The sequence below is a fragment of the Giraffa tippelskirchi genome, chromosome 7, assembly GCF_054371585.1.
Source record: "Giraffa tippelskirchi isolate mGirTip1 chromosome 7, T2T-mGirTip1v1.2.pri, whole genome shotgun sequence".
NCBI lineage: Eukaryota > Metazoa > Chordata > Mammalia > Artiodactyla > Giraffidae > Giraffa > Giraffa tippelskirchi.
In genome coordinates, this window is record NC_137281.1 from 149,768,041 (window position 1) to 149,789,240 (window position 21,200).

General features: G+C 43.2%; 1 protein-coding gene across 4 annotated transcripts in view; it reads left to right on the forward strand.

Moving 5' to 3' along the window:
* The window catches only part of NRXN3 (neurexin 3), a 1,799,700-nt gene that overhangs the window by 621,624 nt on the left and 1,156,876 nt on the right, over window positions 1–21,200 (forward strand). The gene's annotated exons all lie outside the window — the stretch shown is intronic.

Below are 21,200 nucleotides of genomic sequence, written 5' to 3' on the forward strand. Positions count from 1 at the left end.
CTAAAGCTGAAAAAAAGAAATGTTTGGATATAAGCCCCAGTTTCCTCATTTACCAGCCTGACCACCTTTCTCAAATGATTATAACTTCTTAAAGTCTCAGTTTCTTTTTCTGAAAAATGGGTTATCTCTTCTGTGTACAGTTGTTACTGACATGGAAAGATGATCTTCCCACAGCCTTTCTGCCTTGTCCAGTGTTCACCTTGTAGAATGTTTCATGAATTGGGCTAAACCGTGTGAAGTCTTTAAATGCTGGTATTTGTTTAACCAGCATTCTGCCATCAGCCTGTCACTGTTTGCTCTCTGCACAGCTTCCTAGGTGATCACCTCCACTTGCATCATGGGGTCAACTTTTGTCTATTCGACTGACTTCAGAGTTTATTTCTGTAGCTGAAATTTCCCATGAGCCTCAGACACACAAGTCTGCCTGCTTACCTAACATTTCTAACTAGATATTTCACAGTCAACTCAAAAGAGAATTCTCCTCACCTATCAAGGCATCAACAGCAGATATCTGGGGACCATCTGTAGCAGAATATCATTTCATAAGACTAAATCACTAAGTATGTATGGAGGAGAGATAGGAGAAAAAGAAGGCAAAAGCCAGATTGTGGCGAGAGGGAGCTTTATGAGCCAGAAGAACATATTTTTTTTTATTCTGAAGGCAGTGAAAGGATCTTTCAGTGGAAGCCTTCTTAGAAAGTATGTAACATGGTCAGACTTAAATTTTCTTACAGTTGCTCTGAGAACCATACAGGGCATGGCTTGAAGAGAGCTTTACTGAATTCTTGTCTGGAAAAATCTCACAGACAGAGGAGCCTGGTGGGCTACAGTCCATAGGGTCGCAAAGAGTCAGACATAACTGAAGTGACTTAGCATTAGTTAGTTAGTGTTACTTGATCATTTGTATTCAACATGACCCCAGGCTCCTTTGTCCATGGGATTTTCTAGGCAAGAATACTAGAGTGGGTTGCCATTTCCTTCTCCAGGGAATCTTCTTGACCCAGGGATTGAACCCACGTCTCCTGTGTTCCCTGCATTGCAGGCTTATTCTTTACCTGCTGAGCCATCAGGGAAGTGGACTTAGCATTAGCCTTGCTGAATTCAGGCAAAGCAGAGATAAAGCTGTTGGCTGTGATATGAGCATTAGACGAGAACAGTTCATTCTGGACACTGAAATCCTGATTACATTAGATTCGACACCTCAGAGTTGGCAGAGCCTTCTTATGATGTGATATTTTCTTTTACAGACAAAGTAATAGATACCCCCAGAGTTTCTCAGCTTACCCAAGGTCACTCTGCTGGCAGATGGCAAACACCAGACTGGCATCCTGTGGTCCTGAGAGATAGTTTTGTGGGTTTGTCCTGGAGAAAAAGAGAATTTCAATTGTCTATCTTCATACATTTTTATATGGCAGCTTTTTTTTTTTTGAAAAGGACCAAAATTTGAAGGACTTTATTTTGGCAACATTATACTGCCCATTTTACAGATGTGGGTTTTGAGGCTTGAGGAGATATGACTTTTCTAATGTCACACAGTTAGTGAAATGGCAAATCTGTCACTTAATGAACTCAAATCTCTTAATTTCACCTCCTGTGCATTTTCTATTTTACTGCACTGAGGTAAGTTCCCTCTCTTCTGTGCTATGACCGCACAGAAGCCTGCAGACTGAATGGAAGGTACACATGGAAATAAGAGTCATCGAGTTAAAAGGCCAGCTGGGAGATGCAGGATGTCCATAGGATGCCTTATCATGCTGCCTTCCTTGTGGCTTTGGCCCATTCAGCAGGCTTGCAGAGTCCCAACAACTGTTCTGATTAACAGTCTTGGTCAGTACATCAGCAAGAGTGACTTCACTTCCAAGGCATTGACTCACATTAGTCAAGCTCCAAGAGACTGATGTATAAAACTATAATGTACTTTTACTAAAGTATAGTAAGAAGTAGAATCTCAGATAGACCTAAGCTCACCTGTTGGCATGACTTGTACTTTAATTGTACTTTCTTTTTCTGTAGAGAAGCTAAATTTTAATCACAAATTTGCTTGGTGAACTTGGAATTCAGAAAAGGAGTTTAAGTCTTCTTGAGTAGCTTTCTTCTGCTAAAATAGCTTATTGCTGCTGTCTTTCTGCACTATGTCAATAGCGCCAGAATACTCATTCTGCTCATCAAGATGCTGTCTCCTGTGGGGAGAGAAAGTCCATCAGAGCTGACTTTGCTGACTCTCCCTTCACCCCCTCCATCTTCCATTGCTGACTGCCTGCCTTTCTGATTGTCACATCATTTCTATGGATACATTAATAACCTCCATAATATTATCATGGAGTTCATTAGACTGGGAACCATTCTATTTCTTTGATCTACTTTGTCTATCTCTGCATTGAGTCTTTGTGTGTTAATTTATAGTTGTTTTTTCATGAAGAATCTTATTTCCATTTTATCTATGTGTCCATGTTTATCAGGAGCCCTCTGCTTTTGCCCCCCTTTTTTTATAGACTCTACAGGGTATGGTGCCAGGCAGGCACAGTGTTTTCTTCATATGATATGCTTTATTCTCATCCAGAGTAACAGGGCCACTTAGGAGCTCCTTTTTTGCTTCTCAGCAATTGATTTTGTTTTGTTTAGATTAAAACATATTTGTTTTCCAAGAATGTTTATGTTAGAGTGAAATTGGCAGAAGTTATCAAGTCAGTTGGAACTGGGTTCAGATCATAGTTCTAGGATTTCCTCAACCTCTCTGTAAAGATTGATTTAACTGCCTTATTATGGGTGTGTGTGTGTGTATACTCAGTTTTGTCCAACTCTTTGTGACCCCATGGACTGTAGGGCTCCTCTGTCCATGGGGTTTTCCAGGCAAGAATACTGGAGTGGGTTGCCATTTCCTACTCCAGGGTTTAATATATTTTGTAAGAACTCAATTAATGTTAGTTTATTCCTACTTAAATTCAGATACTGATTTATGAAAAGGGGATTAGTGTATTGTGGAAAAGAAAAAGTATTGATAGGCTCTGATTCTGACAGCTCAAACCATAGGCCAGTACATGCTAGAGAAAATGAAAGGGTGCCCAAGGTTCATTAGATTAAAAGGCTGCTGGTATCCTCTAAGCTGTAAGCTTCTTTTTGCCCACATTTCTGAAGGTTGGTTTCTAATGGGGTCAGAAATGACTTAGGTTGATGGCATCATCTCTGTGCCACAGGATTCCCAGGATACCCAACAGATCGTGTTGGGTTGCTCTAAGTGAGAACATGCAGAAACATTTGCAAATCTCACAAAGGCATCATGCTTTTGGCCTGGAGCGTGTAGCTCTGTGTGTGTTGACCTTTAGCTGGACAAGTTCTTACAATGGAGCTACTCTGGGGACAGGACCTCATGACTTTATTAACTTTCGGAAGATTGCACTGTTGATTGACTTTACAAGTCCACTCTGGGTGTTTTGATTTGTCAAAGTAGGAATCTTTGAAGACAGGAAATATGTCACACCCTAAGTATTTGTACCTGATGACCTTATCTAAACGACATGGAAGGAGTCCTTTCTATTTAAGAAAAAGAGGAGACATGAGCTAAATAGGGAAGTCTACAGTAGAGCTGCCTGACCGCTCATGGGTGTGCTTACTTTTCTTATACTTGTGCAGCATCCTTGCACAAGCCCATCACTTCTGCTCCTCATACCCTTTTTATTCTCCAGAGCTTAGTGAGGAAGGGAAGTGAGGGAGCGTATTTTCCAATAGGAATGCCTGCTCAAAACATCTTCCAACTAATGTTGCTGTTAAGACTATAATTGAAGAAGCCAGACCTTGACTCACTTGCAAAGGTAAGTAAATCCTGACCCTCACTCATGTCGTGGTCCCCAAATGTTAAAATATGGTTATGTCTCTGCTTATAAGGAGTATGTGGGCAGGCAGGGTAGGTGCGGGCATTCCCATTGTAGAGAAGAGGAAAGCCAGTGCCAGGGATGATGTTCAGTGAGTTGCTAAGACACCAAAACTCATAAATGGCAGAGCTAGGACTAGGGGTTGAGAGTCCAGCATCCCACACTCACCACCATGGCCTCTTGGGCCTGTGTTGTGGGTGAACTTCAGAGATCAACAAATGAGCTCAAATCCTTATTTGAATGTCAGTTTCTTAACTGCACCCTCCCCCCAAGCCTCACTTTTCTCATCTCTAACGTGGATATCATAAAGCTACTTTTCATGTAGATGAAGTGAAATAGCATATGCAAGTGAGATATCCAATAATTGTTATTATAGTTCCTTTGCCGTTCCTGTTTCCTCACCAAGGAAACCAAGGTGCAGTGAGCTTCAGTGATCTGATGAGGCCACATGACTGTATGTAGTAAGAGAGAAGATCAAGATTCAACCTGATTTTACTGAGCCCACTTTTATGTATGGCGGTGGTAGAACCCAGTGCATCAGTTTCTCTTTGTTCTTGGTATAGATTTCCTTTTCATAAGAGACCCTGCTTCTCTCCTTCCAGTCTCTGAACTTTCAAGTTCTTTTATCATGAGTTCTAGTGAGAATGGCCTTGCATCCAGGCTCAATTATAGTTCTGACTTTCTGCATGATAACCGTCATCTTTCCTAGTCATCTCCTGAAACATAGGCTCACACCGTGGCCCTCTCCCAACTTGCAGACTGTTTCCCCTTCTGCTTGGAGACCTCTCCTGCCTCCTTTAGTTTCCCTCCTGATACAGCCCTGTCTCTTCTCCTTGTACCGTGTCCTGTATGTTGGGAGACTTTCTCCCAGTCTGCTTCTGAGTCAGGCACTTTTCTATTATTCATGTACTTATGTGAACACTTTCATTTTTCACAGTAAGAAAGCTTCTGGTAGGGGGGAAATGATTGATAAAGCCCGCACCCTGGGGAGATATGAATGAGGGGGTATTGTACATCTCATCTTTCCCTCTTACTCTTTACAATTTAATTCCATTTAACAAATGTTTGTTGAGCACTGACTCTGGGCTGGAGATGCTGTGCCCCATTCAGGGGTTATATTATATAACTGAATAAGACAGAATCCTTTTCTTTATAAATATGATTATATTACCACAGGTGGAACGTGGGGGTCAGGGCAGGTCTACAGGGCAGGTCTACCTGGGTATAAAGTGAGGTGTGAAGGCTGAGTAACAGCTGTGGGAAGCATCTAGAGGAAGAGGGGAGTATTCAGAGCAAAGAGAATAAAATGGTCACCAACCCAAAGCCAAGAAAGGGCATAGCACATTTGGAAAATAGAAAAAAGTATGACCCGAGGATTGAGGTCAAGGGAGGGAGACAGACACAGGAATAAGGTAGGAAAGGTGGAGGAGAGTCTGAGAGGCAGTTGGGGATTCCCATCCTAAAGATGATAGAAACCATTGAAAGGTTTACATGAAAAGTCGAGATTTAAAGAGATTTCTTTAAAATGACAATCCTTGGTGCTGTGTCCCTACAGTAAGGGCAGCAAGCAGAGAAAGACAAAAACACAGTTAAGAAACCAGCTTCGTCTCGGATAGAGGTAGGAGAGCTAGATACAAGTAAACGGATTGGAAAAGTCTGGGTTTGAAATGGAAGACCATGCTGATGCTGCAGCACAGGAGGTGAGGGCGAGAAAGGGAGCCACGTTTCTGCCTGTTCTTGGGGACAAGGTAATTATCAGGATTGAGCTAAAATGTGAACACGCAGATGCTGTGGCTTGAGCAGCTGTAACTAGTAACTAATGGCAGCCTTGGCCCGCTCCTCTGAGGCAGCAACTGTGCTGGGCATATCAGACCCCACAGTAGAACCAAAGGCCGGAGGCAGGTGGGCGGAACTTCCTGGAACCACAGATTCTAACTCCGCTCTTGTAAAGGGCCGCGTGCAAGGCATAGCCGCCCAGCTCAGAAATGTCTCCTCTCCGCTAGAAGTGGTTGCTCTTTGCTCACAAAACCCCAAGTGAGAGAGTCAGGCCACATTCTGTTGATCTCTCTTAGAAACCTAGCGATGGGAAGGGAAATAATTTCCCGAGGAAGTGAACCAATTACATTGTCAGATGGGCTGAGCAGCGACTCCTTCCTGCCTCTGCCTCGGGCCTCCTGATGGATGGACGTGGGCCCTGTGGTAAAGAGATGGCTCTACAAGTGCATAGAAGCTATTGATTCCAAGTTGACAAACGAGAAAGAAATCCAATCTAAGCAGCCAATCAGGACTCGTCGTGTGTCCCCAAACAATACCCGTGGAGTGCTTGGTGCTATTATTAAGAAAAGCTTTTATGCTTATTTCACCTTCAGTGCCCTTCATCCAAGATCTCCGGTTTCTCCCGATTACCTTTTCAGTGAAGTCCTGATCTGTTAAAACAAATCAATCCCTCAGCTGATTTGTGTAGACACCTTGTTAGTTTGGTGTGTGTGTGTGTTAGGTGTAGTTTGCTGTAGTTCAAGAAATAGGAAAAAGAAGAGACACTTTAAACAAATCACAAATCTGAAGCTGATGCTCTGGGAAAATCGGAGCCATTAGTTTATTTCACTCGACTGATTTTATTTCGTTTGTTCATTTTCAATCCTAGTGTGTATACCTCTCAATTCTGTTTGGAATATGAGATGGCTTGGGAGAAGATGTCGGAATAGGAAGGAGGGAAAAGCATGCAAGCCCCACCCCTCTGGGGTTCTATCTTTCTGGGTTTCCCTTCTCTTCCCCAACTTTCTGTTCCTTCCGGCTTGGGAGCTGGTGCAGAGTTTACCAAAAACACACCTGCATGGCACCCAGCTCCTGCACGTTCATTTCCCCATTGGTGTTGTGACAGTGCTGTTTCTAGGATTCTCCTGTCCTGTCCCACCAAGAAAATCCTCTGTAGGTATGAACTCCCCTTGTAACCCCAGCACTAAGTAAGGTTGGGCTGAAGTACTGATCTCTAGCTACTTCTGCCTCCGAAGGCCCTGCCCAGTACTTGGTTTTTGAGAACAGCCCCTTTGTAGATGGATCAGAGGAATTCTTTGTCTGGAATGTCATGGAAGGCTTCATGAATCCAGCTTCAGTTAATGCTTCCTTCTCTACCTGGCGCTCACCCATCAGTCGATCTGAGGAATGTTTACAGGTCTATGTTTCAAGTTGGATCACTTTTTGATGAAGGTGGGTTTTAGCCCCTGTTTTTCTAAGCTTTCCCCTCTGCTGTCCATCTATGTGCATACATACTCTGTGCATCACTCCCTCAGGCTTGTCTGCTAGCCCCAGGGTCTCTGTGTTGTGATATGGCATGCCTTTTAAGTGACCCGCCAGGTTTCTTTCTTGCAGAATGACACCTTTAGTTCCAAACATTTGCAGAGTAGATACAGCTAATGTGTCCTGGGTGCATGAATTAGCAAACCTTTCCTTATGCCAAGAAGGACCAACATCACAAACCTCAAGTTTAGAGGAGGAGGTCGCAAAAATAGAAGTGCAGGTGACCTTGCTATGCTTAATGTCTGGTGTGATGGTGGAAGAAAGGGAGCCAAAGCGGGGTGTTGGAATAAGGTCTGGTGGGTGTGTTTTCTCCATATTTTTAGAGGGTAATATGCTGACTCCATGTCATTAAAACTACAGTAGTAAAGCGATTGAGGAATCTGTATTAAAACTAGGCCTTGAGATACCCTGCAGAGTTAGACAAAGAAGACGAAAATGTTCACCTGTTCTCTTCCCCTTCTGACCTCTAGCAAGAAAGAACACAGGCCCCATCCCTGACTCTCCATCTCCGTTGTTAGCACCTGGCCAGGCATGCTGGCCTTAACCATTAGGGCGCTTGTGTAGGCACAATCCCAAAAGCAACTTTTTCAGTTGCCTCATTGTATTTTCATGTCTCTCCATGTTGATAAAGGCCAGGGACCTTAAAAGCTTAGGTTGCTTCCTCTTCTCTCTGAGGACCAGAGTTCCCAGAGCTCAAGTAACCAGCCTGGACCCTCTCTCCAATTTTTTTTGATAGTTCATTACTCAAGAACCCCAGAGGAGCAGTCTTCCAGAATCCTACCATGACAGCTTCACTATGTTCAGTATATATTAGACACTCGGAGTGATAGGCATAATTCCTACCAAGAAGGGGCAAGCTGTTCTGTCCTGCAGCTTAGCATGAGGAGAGACAATGAAAGATATTAGGCTCTCCGGAGCCTCTTAAAAAACAGAAATCCTCAGCTTTGTGTATAATTCTAGTTCTGCTTTTGTCTTTTTTTTTTTTTTTTTTTTTTTTGGTAATACATTCTTTACACTTTCACAGTTAATGTCTACATTGTGGTCTCTGTGACCCGGAACATCCTGCAGACAGGAATTTGGCGGAGGCTTGAGTTAATTTGATGGGTTTAGGTAAAAAGGGAAGTCAGCTGCTCTCCAGGGCATCCCTGGTGTTCAGAGCAAAGGAGATAGGACAGATTTTTCACCTGCAGGTACATTCCCTTTAAGCTAATCAATTATCAAGTTGCCCTTGGCGTGGTAATGCACGTTTGGGGGTAGACTCGCTCAGAGTGAGTCTAGCTCCTGCTTAGCTCCTGTTTTTCCCTCCGTGTGCCTCCTGGTGCCACCTCCTTCTTCACCCTCTTCATTCATGTAGACTGTGTCCCCTGTCACTCGGTTTTACAACCAGTGCTAATCTAAAAATCACAGTTATTAGGCCGCATTAAGCTTCTGAGAGTGGGTGGAGTGGCTGTGAGTGTCTCACAAAGTCCTCCATGGTCCTGCCACCCCTATCCTCTGCTCTTCCTCTACCCCTGGCCGCTTCCTGGGGGACGTGCGCCTGCCCTGGGGGGATGGAAGTGGGTGAGGAGAGTGCCATGGAAGCTTCTCCATGGATGAGGACCTTGTCCAAAAGCACGGCCCCCCGAGCCACTGCAGCACCTGGGAACTGGTCAGAAATGCAGAGTCTGGGCCCCACACAAGACCTATTTGGTTGTGTTTTGTAGTTTGATAAGATTTCCAGGTGATTCATAAACACCTTACAGTTTGGGAAGCGCTGGGCAGGAAATAAATAGATGGGTGTAATGGGATGCATGTTTGTGTCCCTCCAAAACTCATAGGTGAAATCCTAACCTGCAGTACTAGGAGGCTGGGGCTTTGGGAGGTGACTGGGTCATGAGGGAGGAGCCAGTCATGACCTGAATAGGATTAGTGTCCTTCCAGAAAAGGTACTAGAGAGCTCCCTTGCCCCTTTGCCCTGTGAGAAGACGGAAGACAGCTGTCTATAGAAGCAGGCTCTCACCAGATACTAAATCTGTTGGCACCTTGATTTGGGACTTTCAGTCTATAGAACTGTGAAAAATAATTGTTTGTTGTTTAAGTCACCTGGGACTTAAACTAGGAGAATCCTGGGTATTAGGAAGATCATGAGTATTCCTTAGAAAGAACCCATCTCTGTAGAAACTGAAATCACTAATGGCAAATAACGAGTAGGTATTCATGGCATTCCTTAGAAACTGTGTGTGTGTGGGTGTGTGTGTCTGCATGTGTCTTGGCCTTGTGGAAGAATAATAATGTCATTGGATGAATATTTATTTAGAGCCCCAAGCAAACCTAGTACCCCTCTTAAGGAATTTACAGGGAAAATATATACTGAATAAATATCCCTGTGCTGGGCTCTGGAGGGATTCTTAAACATTGAGCTCACTTCTAAGAAAAAGAGGTGTTAACCTGAGACTTGATATATGGACAAGGGTAGGGGTCAGAAGGGTGTACCAGGTACCAGGGCAGAGGAAGCAATGGACAAAGGCCCAGAGACTTGGAGGAGCCCGGTTTTCAGGGCCAGCTGAGGTTGGCTGGAATGTGAAGCCCATCGGGGGAAGGTGAGAAGAGACTGGACAGGTGGGCCAAGGTCCCTTGGTACAGGGGTTTATAAGCCTGGTCATTTACAGCTTTATTCTGAGGATGCTGGGAAATTGTTGAGGGGGTTGGAACAGAATTTTGAGCAGGAGGAGGGGGCGCAGTGAGAAAATGTCCTGACCATCATTCCCAGGCTGGACATCAACTCAGCATACAAGGCACCCCAGCCCTCCTGGGCTACAGGGAGTGGTGTGGTCACTGTGTGGCTTTCAGGGCGTCAGGGTCCCACCGACTGTGCTGTTATGTACAGTGACCCCAGCCATCAATTCACAAGCAACGTGCTCACACATTGCTCACCCCTTAAGTGATGGGAAATGGAGGAAAAACAGAGCCGTGAGTTTTCGTGACGGCGATGGAATGAACTGCCTCCGATTGACCATAGCAACAATGAAGGGTTCTCATTCTCACTCAGCGGATAAGAGATGAGTTAGAGACATCTTCTAGGTACCTGGGGTGTGGTAGTGAGCAAAACAGAGCAAATACAAATTCTGTATCTCTGGAACTTGTATTTGAGGGCGGGGCGGGGAGCGATATTGATTTCTGCCATTAAGTTCTTAATTTCGTGGACGCTGAAGCTGCTTGGGTTTAGGGCTGTTTAGAGACTGTCCTCTTCCTTTGTGGTTTAAGCTGTTGTCACCTTTGCAGTGAGATAAGTTACCTGAAAGGGCTTTTAGGAAAGTGAACTGTATTTTCTCCTATCCTGTGGATGTAGCATTTGGGAGGAGGTGTTCTCAGTGAAGCATGGTGATCACGGCAGCTAAAATCTAAATGTTTACTCTGTGCCCGACGTGGTCGAAGTGTAGGACTTGATTAATTCAGTCATCCACACAAAACTTATTAGAAAGGAGTTGCCAGCATTTTCCAGGTGAGGAAGCTGATGCTTAGAAGAATGTGTGACCCACCCAAGCTGTAATTGGCAGAGCTGAGGTCGAAATGAGACCTTCAGCACTGATGGTGGGACAGTGATCCGTTCTCTGGAGGAAGTCAGGAAAACGTCTCAGAGATTGAGTGATTTCGTTGTTACCTCACAGCACACCAACAGCCTTCCTGGGTTTCCAAAGCTCACAGAGTACGATGTCCCTGGAGTGGGCCTCTGAGGCCCTGCACCTGTTAGCCCCTGTTTCTCTCTTCAGCCCTGATCCTGGGCACACCTCCCACTCTTTCCACTCTGGCCCATACAGACCTCCTTTTTATTCAGTCCACGGTTCTTCCCCTGGTCCTTTGCCCTCAGGGCCTTTGCACAGGCTACTCCTGATGCCTAGAAGTATCTTCTTCACTCGTTTCATTGTCGTGTATTTTCTCTAACACCAACTTGACGTTTCAGAGGTCCTTTCTTTGGGAAACCATCTCTAATTTCCCTAACTAGATCAAATCCCCCCGTTACAGTTTCTGTTAATTCCATGTCCCTCTGCATTGCAACACTTAGGAAAATCGCCATTTCATATCCACCAGTGCAGCGATTCTCAAAATACAATCTTCACATCAGCAGCAGCATCACCATCTGGGAACTTGCTAGAAATGCAGATTCTCCCACCAACCCCCAGAGACTCTGAGGATGGGGCCCAGCAGTCCACGTATCACTAAGTGTCTGGATGATTCTGGAACCACTGTGTCCTTCTTTAATCATTGTCTTTATGGGGAGCCTCATAGGCTCCATCAGACTAGAACCTGAGCTGTTACTGTTTTTCTTCACTTTCTGTCTGGCCCATATCAGCTATTGAGTTAAGAGTGGTTTAGTGGATAAATGAAAGAGCACGTTTTATTTTTGTACTAACATTTAAAAGTGGTATTATTTTCAGTTTTACAGATAAAAATGGAAGCTTTGGAATTCTAGTGGCTGCTAGGCTTGTCCAGTGAATTTGCAAGTTTTCCCTTTGGAGGAAATATGAAAGATGCGGCAGCTTTAGGTACAGAACTTCAAGCAGATTCCATTGATATTTAAGGGAAAAGGATGACAAAGAAAAGAAAGGAAAAGATGACCGTGCCCAGACTGAAATGAACGTGCTTTCTTCCTTCCTTACTCAAGTGTTTGACTTCACTATACTAGGTGCTCTTGGGGTTACCCAAAGGAGCACTGTGCTAAAAGAGCCTCTATTGTCTGTATGTCTACCTGTCTACTGTGTTTATATGCATTCTGTATGCATGCATATTTTTATATTAAACTGCTAGGTAGTGTTGTGCTCTGAAAAAACTGAAAATGTTAGTTGCTCAGTCGTGTCTGACTTTTTCTGACCTCCTCTATCCATGGAATTCTGCTGGCAAGGATACAGGAGTGGGTAGCCATTCCCTTCTCCAGGGGAACTTCCCAACCCAGGGATCGAACCTGGGTCTCCTGCATGGCAGGCAGTTTCTCTACCATCTGAGTCAGTGCTCTAGAGAATGATAATCAGAGGACAAAATATTTTCAATTAAAAAATGTAGTTTGCCTTCTGGTTTTGCATGATGTTTTTGGACATGGAAACGATGAGAGAAATTTCTCACAAGGCTAATTGTAGCAACTAAAAAGATGTTAGAAATATTCTGTTTCTCATTGAATTATTTGCTCTACGCCGTTGGATACCCTGGACAATATTTATGCATTTTGGGTGGGAAATATAATATCCAAGGGAAACAATTTCCCCATTTAACACTTCAAACTGATTGGACATAGAATGAGAGTTTGGTTGTACTTGCTGGTCTAAATCATTTATGCCATTTCTCCCTCACTCCCACTTTAAAAAATTGCCTTTGTTTAAGGAAAAAATAATAAAACAGCTGTACTTGGCAGCTGGTTTGGACTCATGGCATTGAGGAACTGGGGAATTTGCACAATTAAGAGCTATATATAGATCCCAGCTCCAGGATGAAACTGTTTAACGGTGTGCCACCAGCTCTGATCCGTGAGATGGACTGATTAAAATCTTATTTACATTTCTTCTAAGTTCTTACAACACCTATTTTTCTGCCTTAATTTTTCATTTGGTGGGTTGTCAGATTTGGTGGAAGGGAAAGCTGATGCAGTTTAGTGTTTAACGGACTGTTTTCTCTTTCCAGCTGATGTCTGTTATATTTTATATTTGCTCTGCATTTGAAAATTAGCTTTGCTGGGTCAGCCAAAGGTGTTGCTGTGTTTTTGAACATGCTCCCACTCCACCTTTTAAAAATATATATATACTCACCTAGATTTTAAGGTTGATGGTTCAGATTTTCATAATGATGATTAAATTGGGGTTTTATGTAGCTAAATTCATCAACAGACATCACACACCTCCAGTGTTCTGGGCAAAACTAGGCATCGGGAAAGACGTGGGGTTTGTCTTCAAAGTACTGAACCTCTTAGCTGCACAAAGAAGGCCCAAAGGATAATCGCTAAATAACATGGTCCACGTAATGGAATTTTCAGTGCTCTGTGGTATCCTAGGATGGATTCTGGAACAGAAGGAGGTCATTAGTGGAAAACTGCTGAAATCTGAATAAAGTCTGAAGTTTGGTTAGTGGTAATGGGCCAATGTTAGTATCTCAGTTTTGACAAAGATGTAAACATTAGGCAAAACTAGGAGAACTGGCTGTACTAGATTTGCAACTATTTTGTAGGTCTAAAATTATTCCAAAATAAAATGTTTATATTTAAATAAAAGTACTAGGGTTCTAGGTTTCCCTGGTGGCTCACACAGTAAAGAATCTGGGTGTAATGCAGGAGAAATGGGTTCGATCCCTGGGTAGGGAAGATCCCCTAGAGAAAGGAATGACAACCCACTCCAGTATTCTTGCCTGGAGAATTCCGTGAACAGAGGAGCCTGGCGGACTACAGTCCACGGGGCTGTGAAGAGTCAAACATGACCGGGTGACTAACACTTAAAATGGAGTTTTAGTAGGAACTTAATTGAAAATTCCTGTGATATTTGTGGGCTATCATAGCACCTTATTCTTGCTCCCTCTCCCCCAGGGCCTTAGAAGATGTGTGAGGGATAGACTGACCATTGGGGAATGAACTGGCCTTGTGTACGTCAGCGTTGAGCAAAATGATCATGGTCTTGGGAAGCAACACTAAGGCTTGACTTCATGACCCTGACACCTCTTTGCCACTCTGTGTAATCTAGGGGCAGTGAATCCATCTGAGGCTTCGGCTTTTCGTCTGTATGACGAACATACCATTTTGCTTGTGCTGTTGTTGGTACCACTGTGCGTAGTGGATTTTTTTTTAAATTATTTATTTATTTATGATTGTGCTGGCTCTTTGCTGCTGCACACGGGCTTTATCTAGTTGCGTGGAGCAGGGGCTACTCTATTTGCAGTGCGTGGGCTTCTCACTGAGGTGGCTTCTTTTGCGGAGCGCAGGCTCTAGGGTACATGGGCTCAGTAGTTGTGGTGCATGGGCTTAGGTGCCCAGCAGCATGTGGGATCTTCCCAGACCAGACATTGAACCCATGTCTTCTGCATCGGCAGGCTGATCCTTAACCACTGGACCACCAGGGCAGTCCCTGCACAGTAAGTTTAATACAAAGTAGTGCCTTGAAAGTGCTGCCGTTACTGTGCTCTGGAAATGTGGGAAAGGTATTGGAAGACCGTCCAGCCGTGGCTCAGGTGTCTAATGACAGATGAGAGCGGTACTTCCCAGACTTGCACCTCCACAGCCTGAAAGCTGATTCTTTATTGATGATAGACAAGGCCTTCCTTGGAAAAATGACGTGTGCTTTATTCTCTCCTGGTGGATCGCCTAAGTGTCACCGCCTCTTCTGCACCTTTGGTGTGCCTGCAGAGGGCAGTTCCGGACAGCAGTCTTAGTATTTCAGTAGCTCTGCTCTGGAAGTTCCACCTTGGGGCAGCTCCATCCTTTTATTTTCCTTACGGTGCCTCAAAGGGTCTCCTCACCGCACTGTACTGTTAAATGTGTCCTTTTCAGAGACTGCTGCAAGGCTCCCCTCCCTTATGTTTCCAGGGCTCACTTTATCACTCCATCCTTTTTTGCTTTATTTCAGCACACTTAGCATAAAGCCTGTAGCCGTGGGATGCAAAGACTTCGCTTGGCTGACCTGTAGCCTGAGCGGCATCCTTCACACGGAGGGAGAGCCCTGGATTTTCCCTTGAGGAGAAACCCATCTAATGTGCAGTTGTGGTTTCTTTCACTTTGGTGTCTGTGTACCAGCCGAGCAGCAATGCTGGCTCAGGAAAGAGGAACCTCTCAGCAATTCATTGCACTCCCCACCCTCCAGGTTTGAATTTCCTGGTGTAGGAGAAATTCCTGGTGTGGGTCAGCTTCACCTGTACCACAGGTGCACAGGGCCTGCTTCTCTAGAGTTGGGGGGCAGGCGATCAAGCACTGGAGGGTCGGTGGGTTGCTGCCCACAAGACAGTTACTACCTGGGGAGACAGGGGCCATGCATTCAACATTCTCACACTGTCAGGCATATGTAAATCAGTGCCTGTTGGTGTTATTACCAATTGGTGATAATAGCTAATAATATTAATAATTTGATAACATTAATTATATTAATATTTAATAATTTAATTTAATAATAATTCAATAATATTAAAGTCATTAAATAAATTCTTACTGCGAGCCAGTTTCTAACTAGGTCTCTTTTTAGGTAATATTTGGTATTCCCAATAATACTGGAAGATACTACTCTTAAAAGTATTTTTTACAAATGAGGAAACTGGGACTCAGGTAAGTTACATAACTTACCCAAATATAACCCTAAGCTTGTAGGAAGCAGAGGAAAACATGATTTTGGTTTTGCAAATACGTAGATGCACACTGACGTGCTGCTTTTCCTAATTCATATCACACATCACTCATCAATCTTGACATACAATCCACCGCCCACCACTCCCCCAGAGATCCTAGAATTGACCTCACATTATTTCTTAACCCTGACTCTAGGCAGTCATCATTTATTGATCAGGATTGACATAGAAGATAAATCCTGTTTTCCATCCTGTAAATAAATGTTTGTTGAAAGGGAGAAGAATACAAATCCCTGGGTGGACATAGTCAAGGAAGATCTTCACAGAGGAGAAGTTCAGCTCAGTCTTGGAAGGAAATTGTAGGACCTGGATAAGCAGTTAATTATGATAATGGCTTCATTATTTAGTGCTTACTGGCGGTCAGCTCTTGCCCATGGCTGCTGTTAATACACTTAAAACCCATGGTGTTTCTAGGAGATGCTTACCAATAGTATCCCTATTTCACAGAGGAGAAACTAAAGCACAGAAAGGTTAGGCAGCTTGTGAAAAATTGCACAGTTCATTGAAAGCAAGGCCAGAATTCCCACCTAGGTGGTGTGGATCTGGAGCCTGTCCTTTTGTAAGTGAGCAGAATTACCTAATTACTGGTGTATCCTAAGTGTATGGCACAGAGTTGTTATTGTTCAGTTGCTCAGCCGTGTCTGACTCTTTGCGACCCTATGGACTGCAGCACACCAGGCTTCCCTGTCCTTCACCATCTCCCAGAGTTTACTCAAACTCATGTCCATTGAATTGGTATTGCCATCCAACCACCTTATCCTCTGTCATCCCCTTTTCCTCTTGCCTTCAATCTTTCCCAGCATCAGAGTCTTTTCCAATGAGTCCGTTCTTTGCATCAGGTGGCCAAAGTATTGGAGTTTCAGCTTCAGCATCGGTCCTTCCAATAAATATTTGGTGTTGATTTCCTTTAGGGTTGACTGGTTTGACCTCCTTGCAGTCCAAGGGACTCTCCAGAGTCTTCGCTAACACCACAGTTCAAAAGCATCAATTCTTCAATGCTTAGCCTTCTTTATGGTCCAACTCTCACATCTGTACATGACTACTGGAAAAAAACATAGCTTTGGCTAGATGGATGTTTGTCGGCAAAAGAATTTCTCTGCTTTTTAATATGCTGTCTAGATTTGAAATAGCTTTTCTTCCAAGGACCCAAGCGTCTTTTAATTTCACAGCTGCAGTCACCGTCTGCAGTGATTTTAGAGCTCAAGAAAATAAAATCTGTCACTCTTTCCATTGTTTCCCCATCTATTTGCCATGCAGTGATGGGACCAGATGCCATGATCTTAGTTTTTGAATGTTGAGTTTTAAGCTAGCTTCTTCACTGTCCTCTTTTACCCTCATCAAGAGTCCCTTTAGTTCCTTTTCATTTTCTGCCTCATCTGCATATCTGAGGTTATTGATATTTTTCCCAGCAATCTTGATTCCAGCCTATGATTCATCCCGACTGGCATTTCACATGATGTATTCTACATATAAGTTAAATAAACAAGGTGACACTATACAACCTTGATGTATTCCTTTCCCAATTTCGAACCAGTCTGTTGTTCCATGTATGGTTCTAACTGTTTCTTCTTGTCCTGCATACAGGTTTCTCAGAAGGCAGGTAAGGTGGTCTGGTATTCCCATCTCTTTAAGAATTTTCCACAGTTTGTTGTGATTCACACAGTCAAAGGCAGAAGTACATGTTTTTTCTGGAATTTTCTTGCTTTTTCTATGATCCAGTAGATGTTGGCATTTGATCTCTGGTTCCTCTGCTTTTTCTAAATTCAGCTTGAACATCTGAAAGTCCTCATTTCACATACTATTGAAGCCTAGCTTGAAGGATTTTGAGCATTACCTTGCTAGTATGTGAAATGAGTGCAATTGTGCTGTAGTTTCAGCATTCTTTGGTATTGCCTTTCTTTGGGATTGGAATGAAAGCTGACCTTTTACAGTGGAGTCCTTAGCAGCTTGCAGCAGCCCTGCAGACTGCTGTTGCCACTGTGGCCACTCCTTAATATATCAGTTCAGTTCAGCCCAGTCACTCAGTCGTGTCTGACTCTTTGCGACCCCATGAATCGCAGCACGCCAGGCCTTCCTGTCCATCACCAACTCCCAGAGTCTACCCAAACTCATGTCCATCGAGTCGGTGATGCCATCCAGCCATCTCATCCTCTGTCGTCCCCTTCTTCTCCTGCCCTCAATCTTTCCCAGCATCAGGGTCTTTTCCAATGAGTCAACTCTTCGCATGAGGTGGCCAAAGTATTGGAGTTTCAGCTTCAACATCAGTCCTTCCAGTGAACACCTAGGACTGATCTCCTTTAGGATGGACTGGTTGGATCTCCTTGCAGTCCTATAGTGAATGAATGAATACCTTTTTCCTTTGGTTAAATAAGGGATGAAAGGCATTCCAGTTAGAGGGGATAGCAAAAGCAATGATACAGAGGAGGAAATGCCCATGATGTTTAGTGATAAGTAGGTTTGTATGTAGGGCAGGAATTGACCATGCAAATGACAAGGCTGACTGGAGCCAGCCTAAAGCATTTGGGCTTTGCTTGGTTTGCTTGTTATCAAGATCATCGCTCTGTCCCAGTCCAGGTTTGCACACATTATCTCTGGTATATTGTACGATTTCATGTGGTGAATATTGTGTGACTACCTAGTGGTGAAATACAGTCTAAATAAAAAAATCTGTCCACAAATTTTTTCTCACAAGCCCTTTGACTAGCGAGTCAAGACTAAAGGAATGACGTGCTTGTGGAAGTGGAAAGGGTTAGAGTTTTCCGAGGATAATATCAGCATGAGGAAGTCAGAGGCATCCTGGCCTGGAAAAGAGGAGGTGAATATCTGTTTCAGCAAGGTGTTAGTCATTGGCTTCTATTTCCTTTGCTTTTCAAGGTTCTAATAACCAGACAGAGCAGTTTAGATCACTTTAATAATATATTTGGAATTTTCTGAGCAACTTCCTGTTTCATATAAATTGAAGGTATTTCAATGCATTTCATTATGTTATTACCCTAGAATGCCATATCTGGAACTGGGGGAATGTTAATAATCAAAGAGAATCTTCCCTGAGAATTCAACCGCAGGAAAGGACAAAAATGAACCCAAATCCCTCAACATATCATTCTTCTCCCTCCTGACCGTTTACAATGTGTATGTCTTCTTAAGTCCTGGGTATCCTAAGACAAATCCTCTCTGCCTAAGAAAATGGAAATTAATCTAGCTAGTATTTGGATTCTTGCAGATAATAAAGTCAAGAGCAATGATTCTTGGGTTACCAATAGGCTGAGAGTGTGGAAGTTAAAATCCATTAAAAACAAAACAAAATGGGGGAACGGTCCATGAAAGAAGCCGGCTTTCTGAATTCGTGGGTGGCTCTGGTTTCCAGGGGGATTGTGTGGTCAATCAATCTCGCTGAAGATATTTTGCGTGTTTAACTCAATGCCATTTTCACTTGTTAGGCTTTTATTTCTCAGCTCAGCCAGAGGAGACCATATCAGTTCTGAACAATACTGAGGTGGGACCTTTATTCTGGTGTGTTTTCCCAGCTGTAAACTCTTATCAGGGTGATCAAATTGCGAATGAAACCGAGCAGTTTGAAAAAAAAAAAATCGTTTTGTTAATGAAAGTCTGTGCCTGGTGAAAAATGCACAGTGGGGCCTCCCTTGAAGAATTACCCAGGATTAAGGAAAAGCTGCCCCTCGTAGAAACTGCTCTCAGGAATATCTGTGTGTTAACATGTCAAACATGAGGGCCCATGGGCACTTTTTGGACAGCATTTGGTATAAACCCTGGGAGAGAAATGAAATAACAAGGACATAATGGCTTGTAGAGTTTATTCAGATATGTTTGTGTACATTATCCCATTGGAACCCTCATAAAAATTCACATCAAATTGGGGGTTGTTATCCTCATTTTCATATGAGGAAATTGAAGTTCAGATGGGTTAGATACCTAGCCTCCAGTGGCACATAGAAAAAGTAGGAGCAGGGAGTCAAAGCCAGATCTTTCTCCAAAGACCGTTTTCTTAACCACTGAACTATTGATGAATAGTGGTTCTCAGAGGTTTGTTTTCTATAAAAGCATCATTGTCTGTGATGGACCAAGCCTTTCTTCTCAGGAAGTTGTGATGGGTTGATGGCTCCTAACTTCTAGCGTATAACATATCTCCCTGAGCCTGCCACCTACTGCAAAATGTACTATTCATTCATTTTATTCTTACAGTCTTTAAAATTAGAAAGCATTCCAATTTAGGAATAAAAATATCCAACATGAGGGGTAGAGTTGGGTAACGGAGTGGACAGGCATAGGCCAACTGTGACTCTGCATCTGAGAAAGTTACCTCATCTTTTTGAGTCTCAGCTTCCTCACTTGAATGATGAAGTTTACACTAATACAAACCACATATTTTTTGTAATTATAAGTGTGGTAATGTATACAACCTAGGCCATTGGAGATGTCAACAAGTGGCTATTGGATGAAAAGAGAGATGAGTAAGACACAGTCTCTGTGTCTTAAGAAAGTTAAAAACTCATTGTCAAAGGGACAGGGAAACAGACAACTAATCAATATCAGTCCAGCTTCCTTAGATGAAAAATGATGGAAATGATACTGTTTATCTCTTAGGGTAATGGTTATATGGGATAAGGCATGGAGAACACTTAGACTATTGCCTGACTACATAGTCAGTGTTCAATAAATTCTAGCTATACTAATTATTGTTAAAGCTAACATAGTCTTGCACCAGTGTCATGCTTGTTCAGAAGAAAGAGGACCCATTGTCAGGTCAAATCAGAGGAGGCTTTATAAAATCAGTAACATCTGAACTGATGTTTTGATGACTGTGTAAGAGCTTGCCACACTGTCTAAAATTTTGCTTCCTAATGATTCATTTTCTAAATAAGCTTTGGTTTAGTGGAGTGAAAGTTGGTAAAACAGGAGTATCGGCATGTGTTGGCATAAGGGTAGAAGGGAATGTGGTGTCATTGCAAGCAATCTTGAAATTTATGAAAACAAAGTATACAGCAAAATGCAGATTAAAGACCACACTGATCCCATTGCTGCTAACCCACTACATAAACAACATCCTTGTTAGGAACCTTAGCACATGTTTAGGAGCAATATTCTTTGGGTTTTAATTGTAAAGAAAAAAGGTATACTAGAACAAAAACAGTCAGATCCTGGTTTATGACTTAATAGCTGGGTGATCTTGAAACAATTACATGCCTTTCTGAGGTTTCACTTCCCCAAATCTTCAAAGGAAGTAATGATTACATACCTTGATGCATTGTAAACATTGGGGATAATGCACATACAATGTGTGATGTATTGGTTGTTATTGTTGTCCAGTCACTCAGTCGTGTCTGACTCTTTGCAACCCCATGGACTGCAGCATGCCAGGCTTCCCGGTCCTTCACTGTCTTCCGGAGTTTGCTCAAACTCACGTGTATTGACTCAGTGATGCCATCCAGGAATCTCACCCTCTGTCACCTCTTTCTCCTCCTGCTCCCAATTTTTCCCAGTGTCAGTGTCTTTTCCAGTGAGTCAGCTCTTTGCAGCGGGTGGCCAAAGTATTGGACCTTCAGCATCAGTCTTTCCAATGAATATTCAGGACTGATTTTCTTTAGGATTGACTGGTTTGATCTTGCAGTCCAACGGACGCTCAGAAGTCTTCTCCAGCACCACAGTTCAAAAGCATCAATTCTTCAGTGT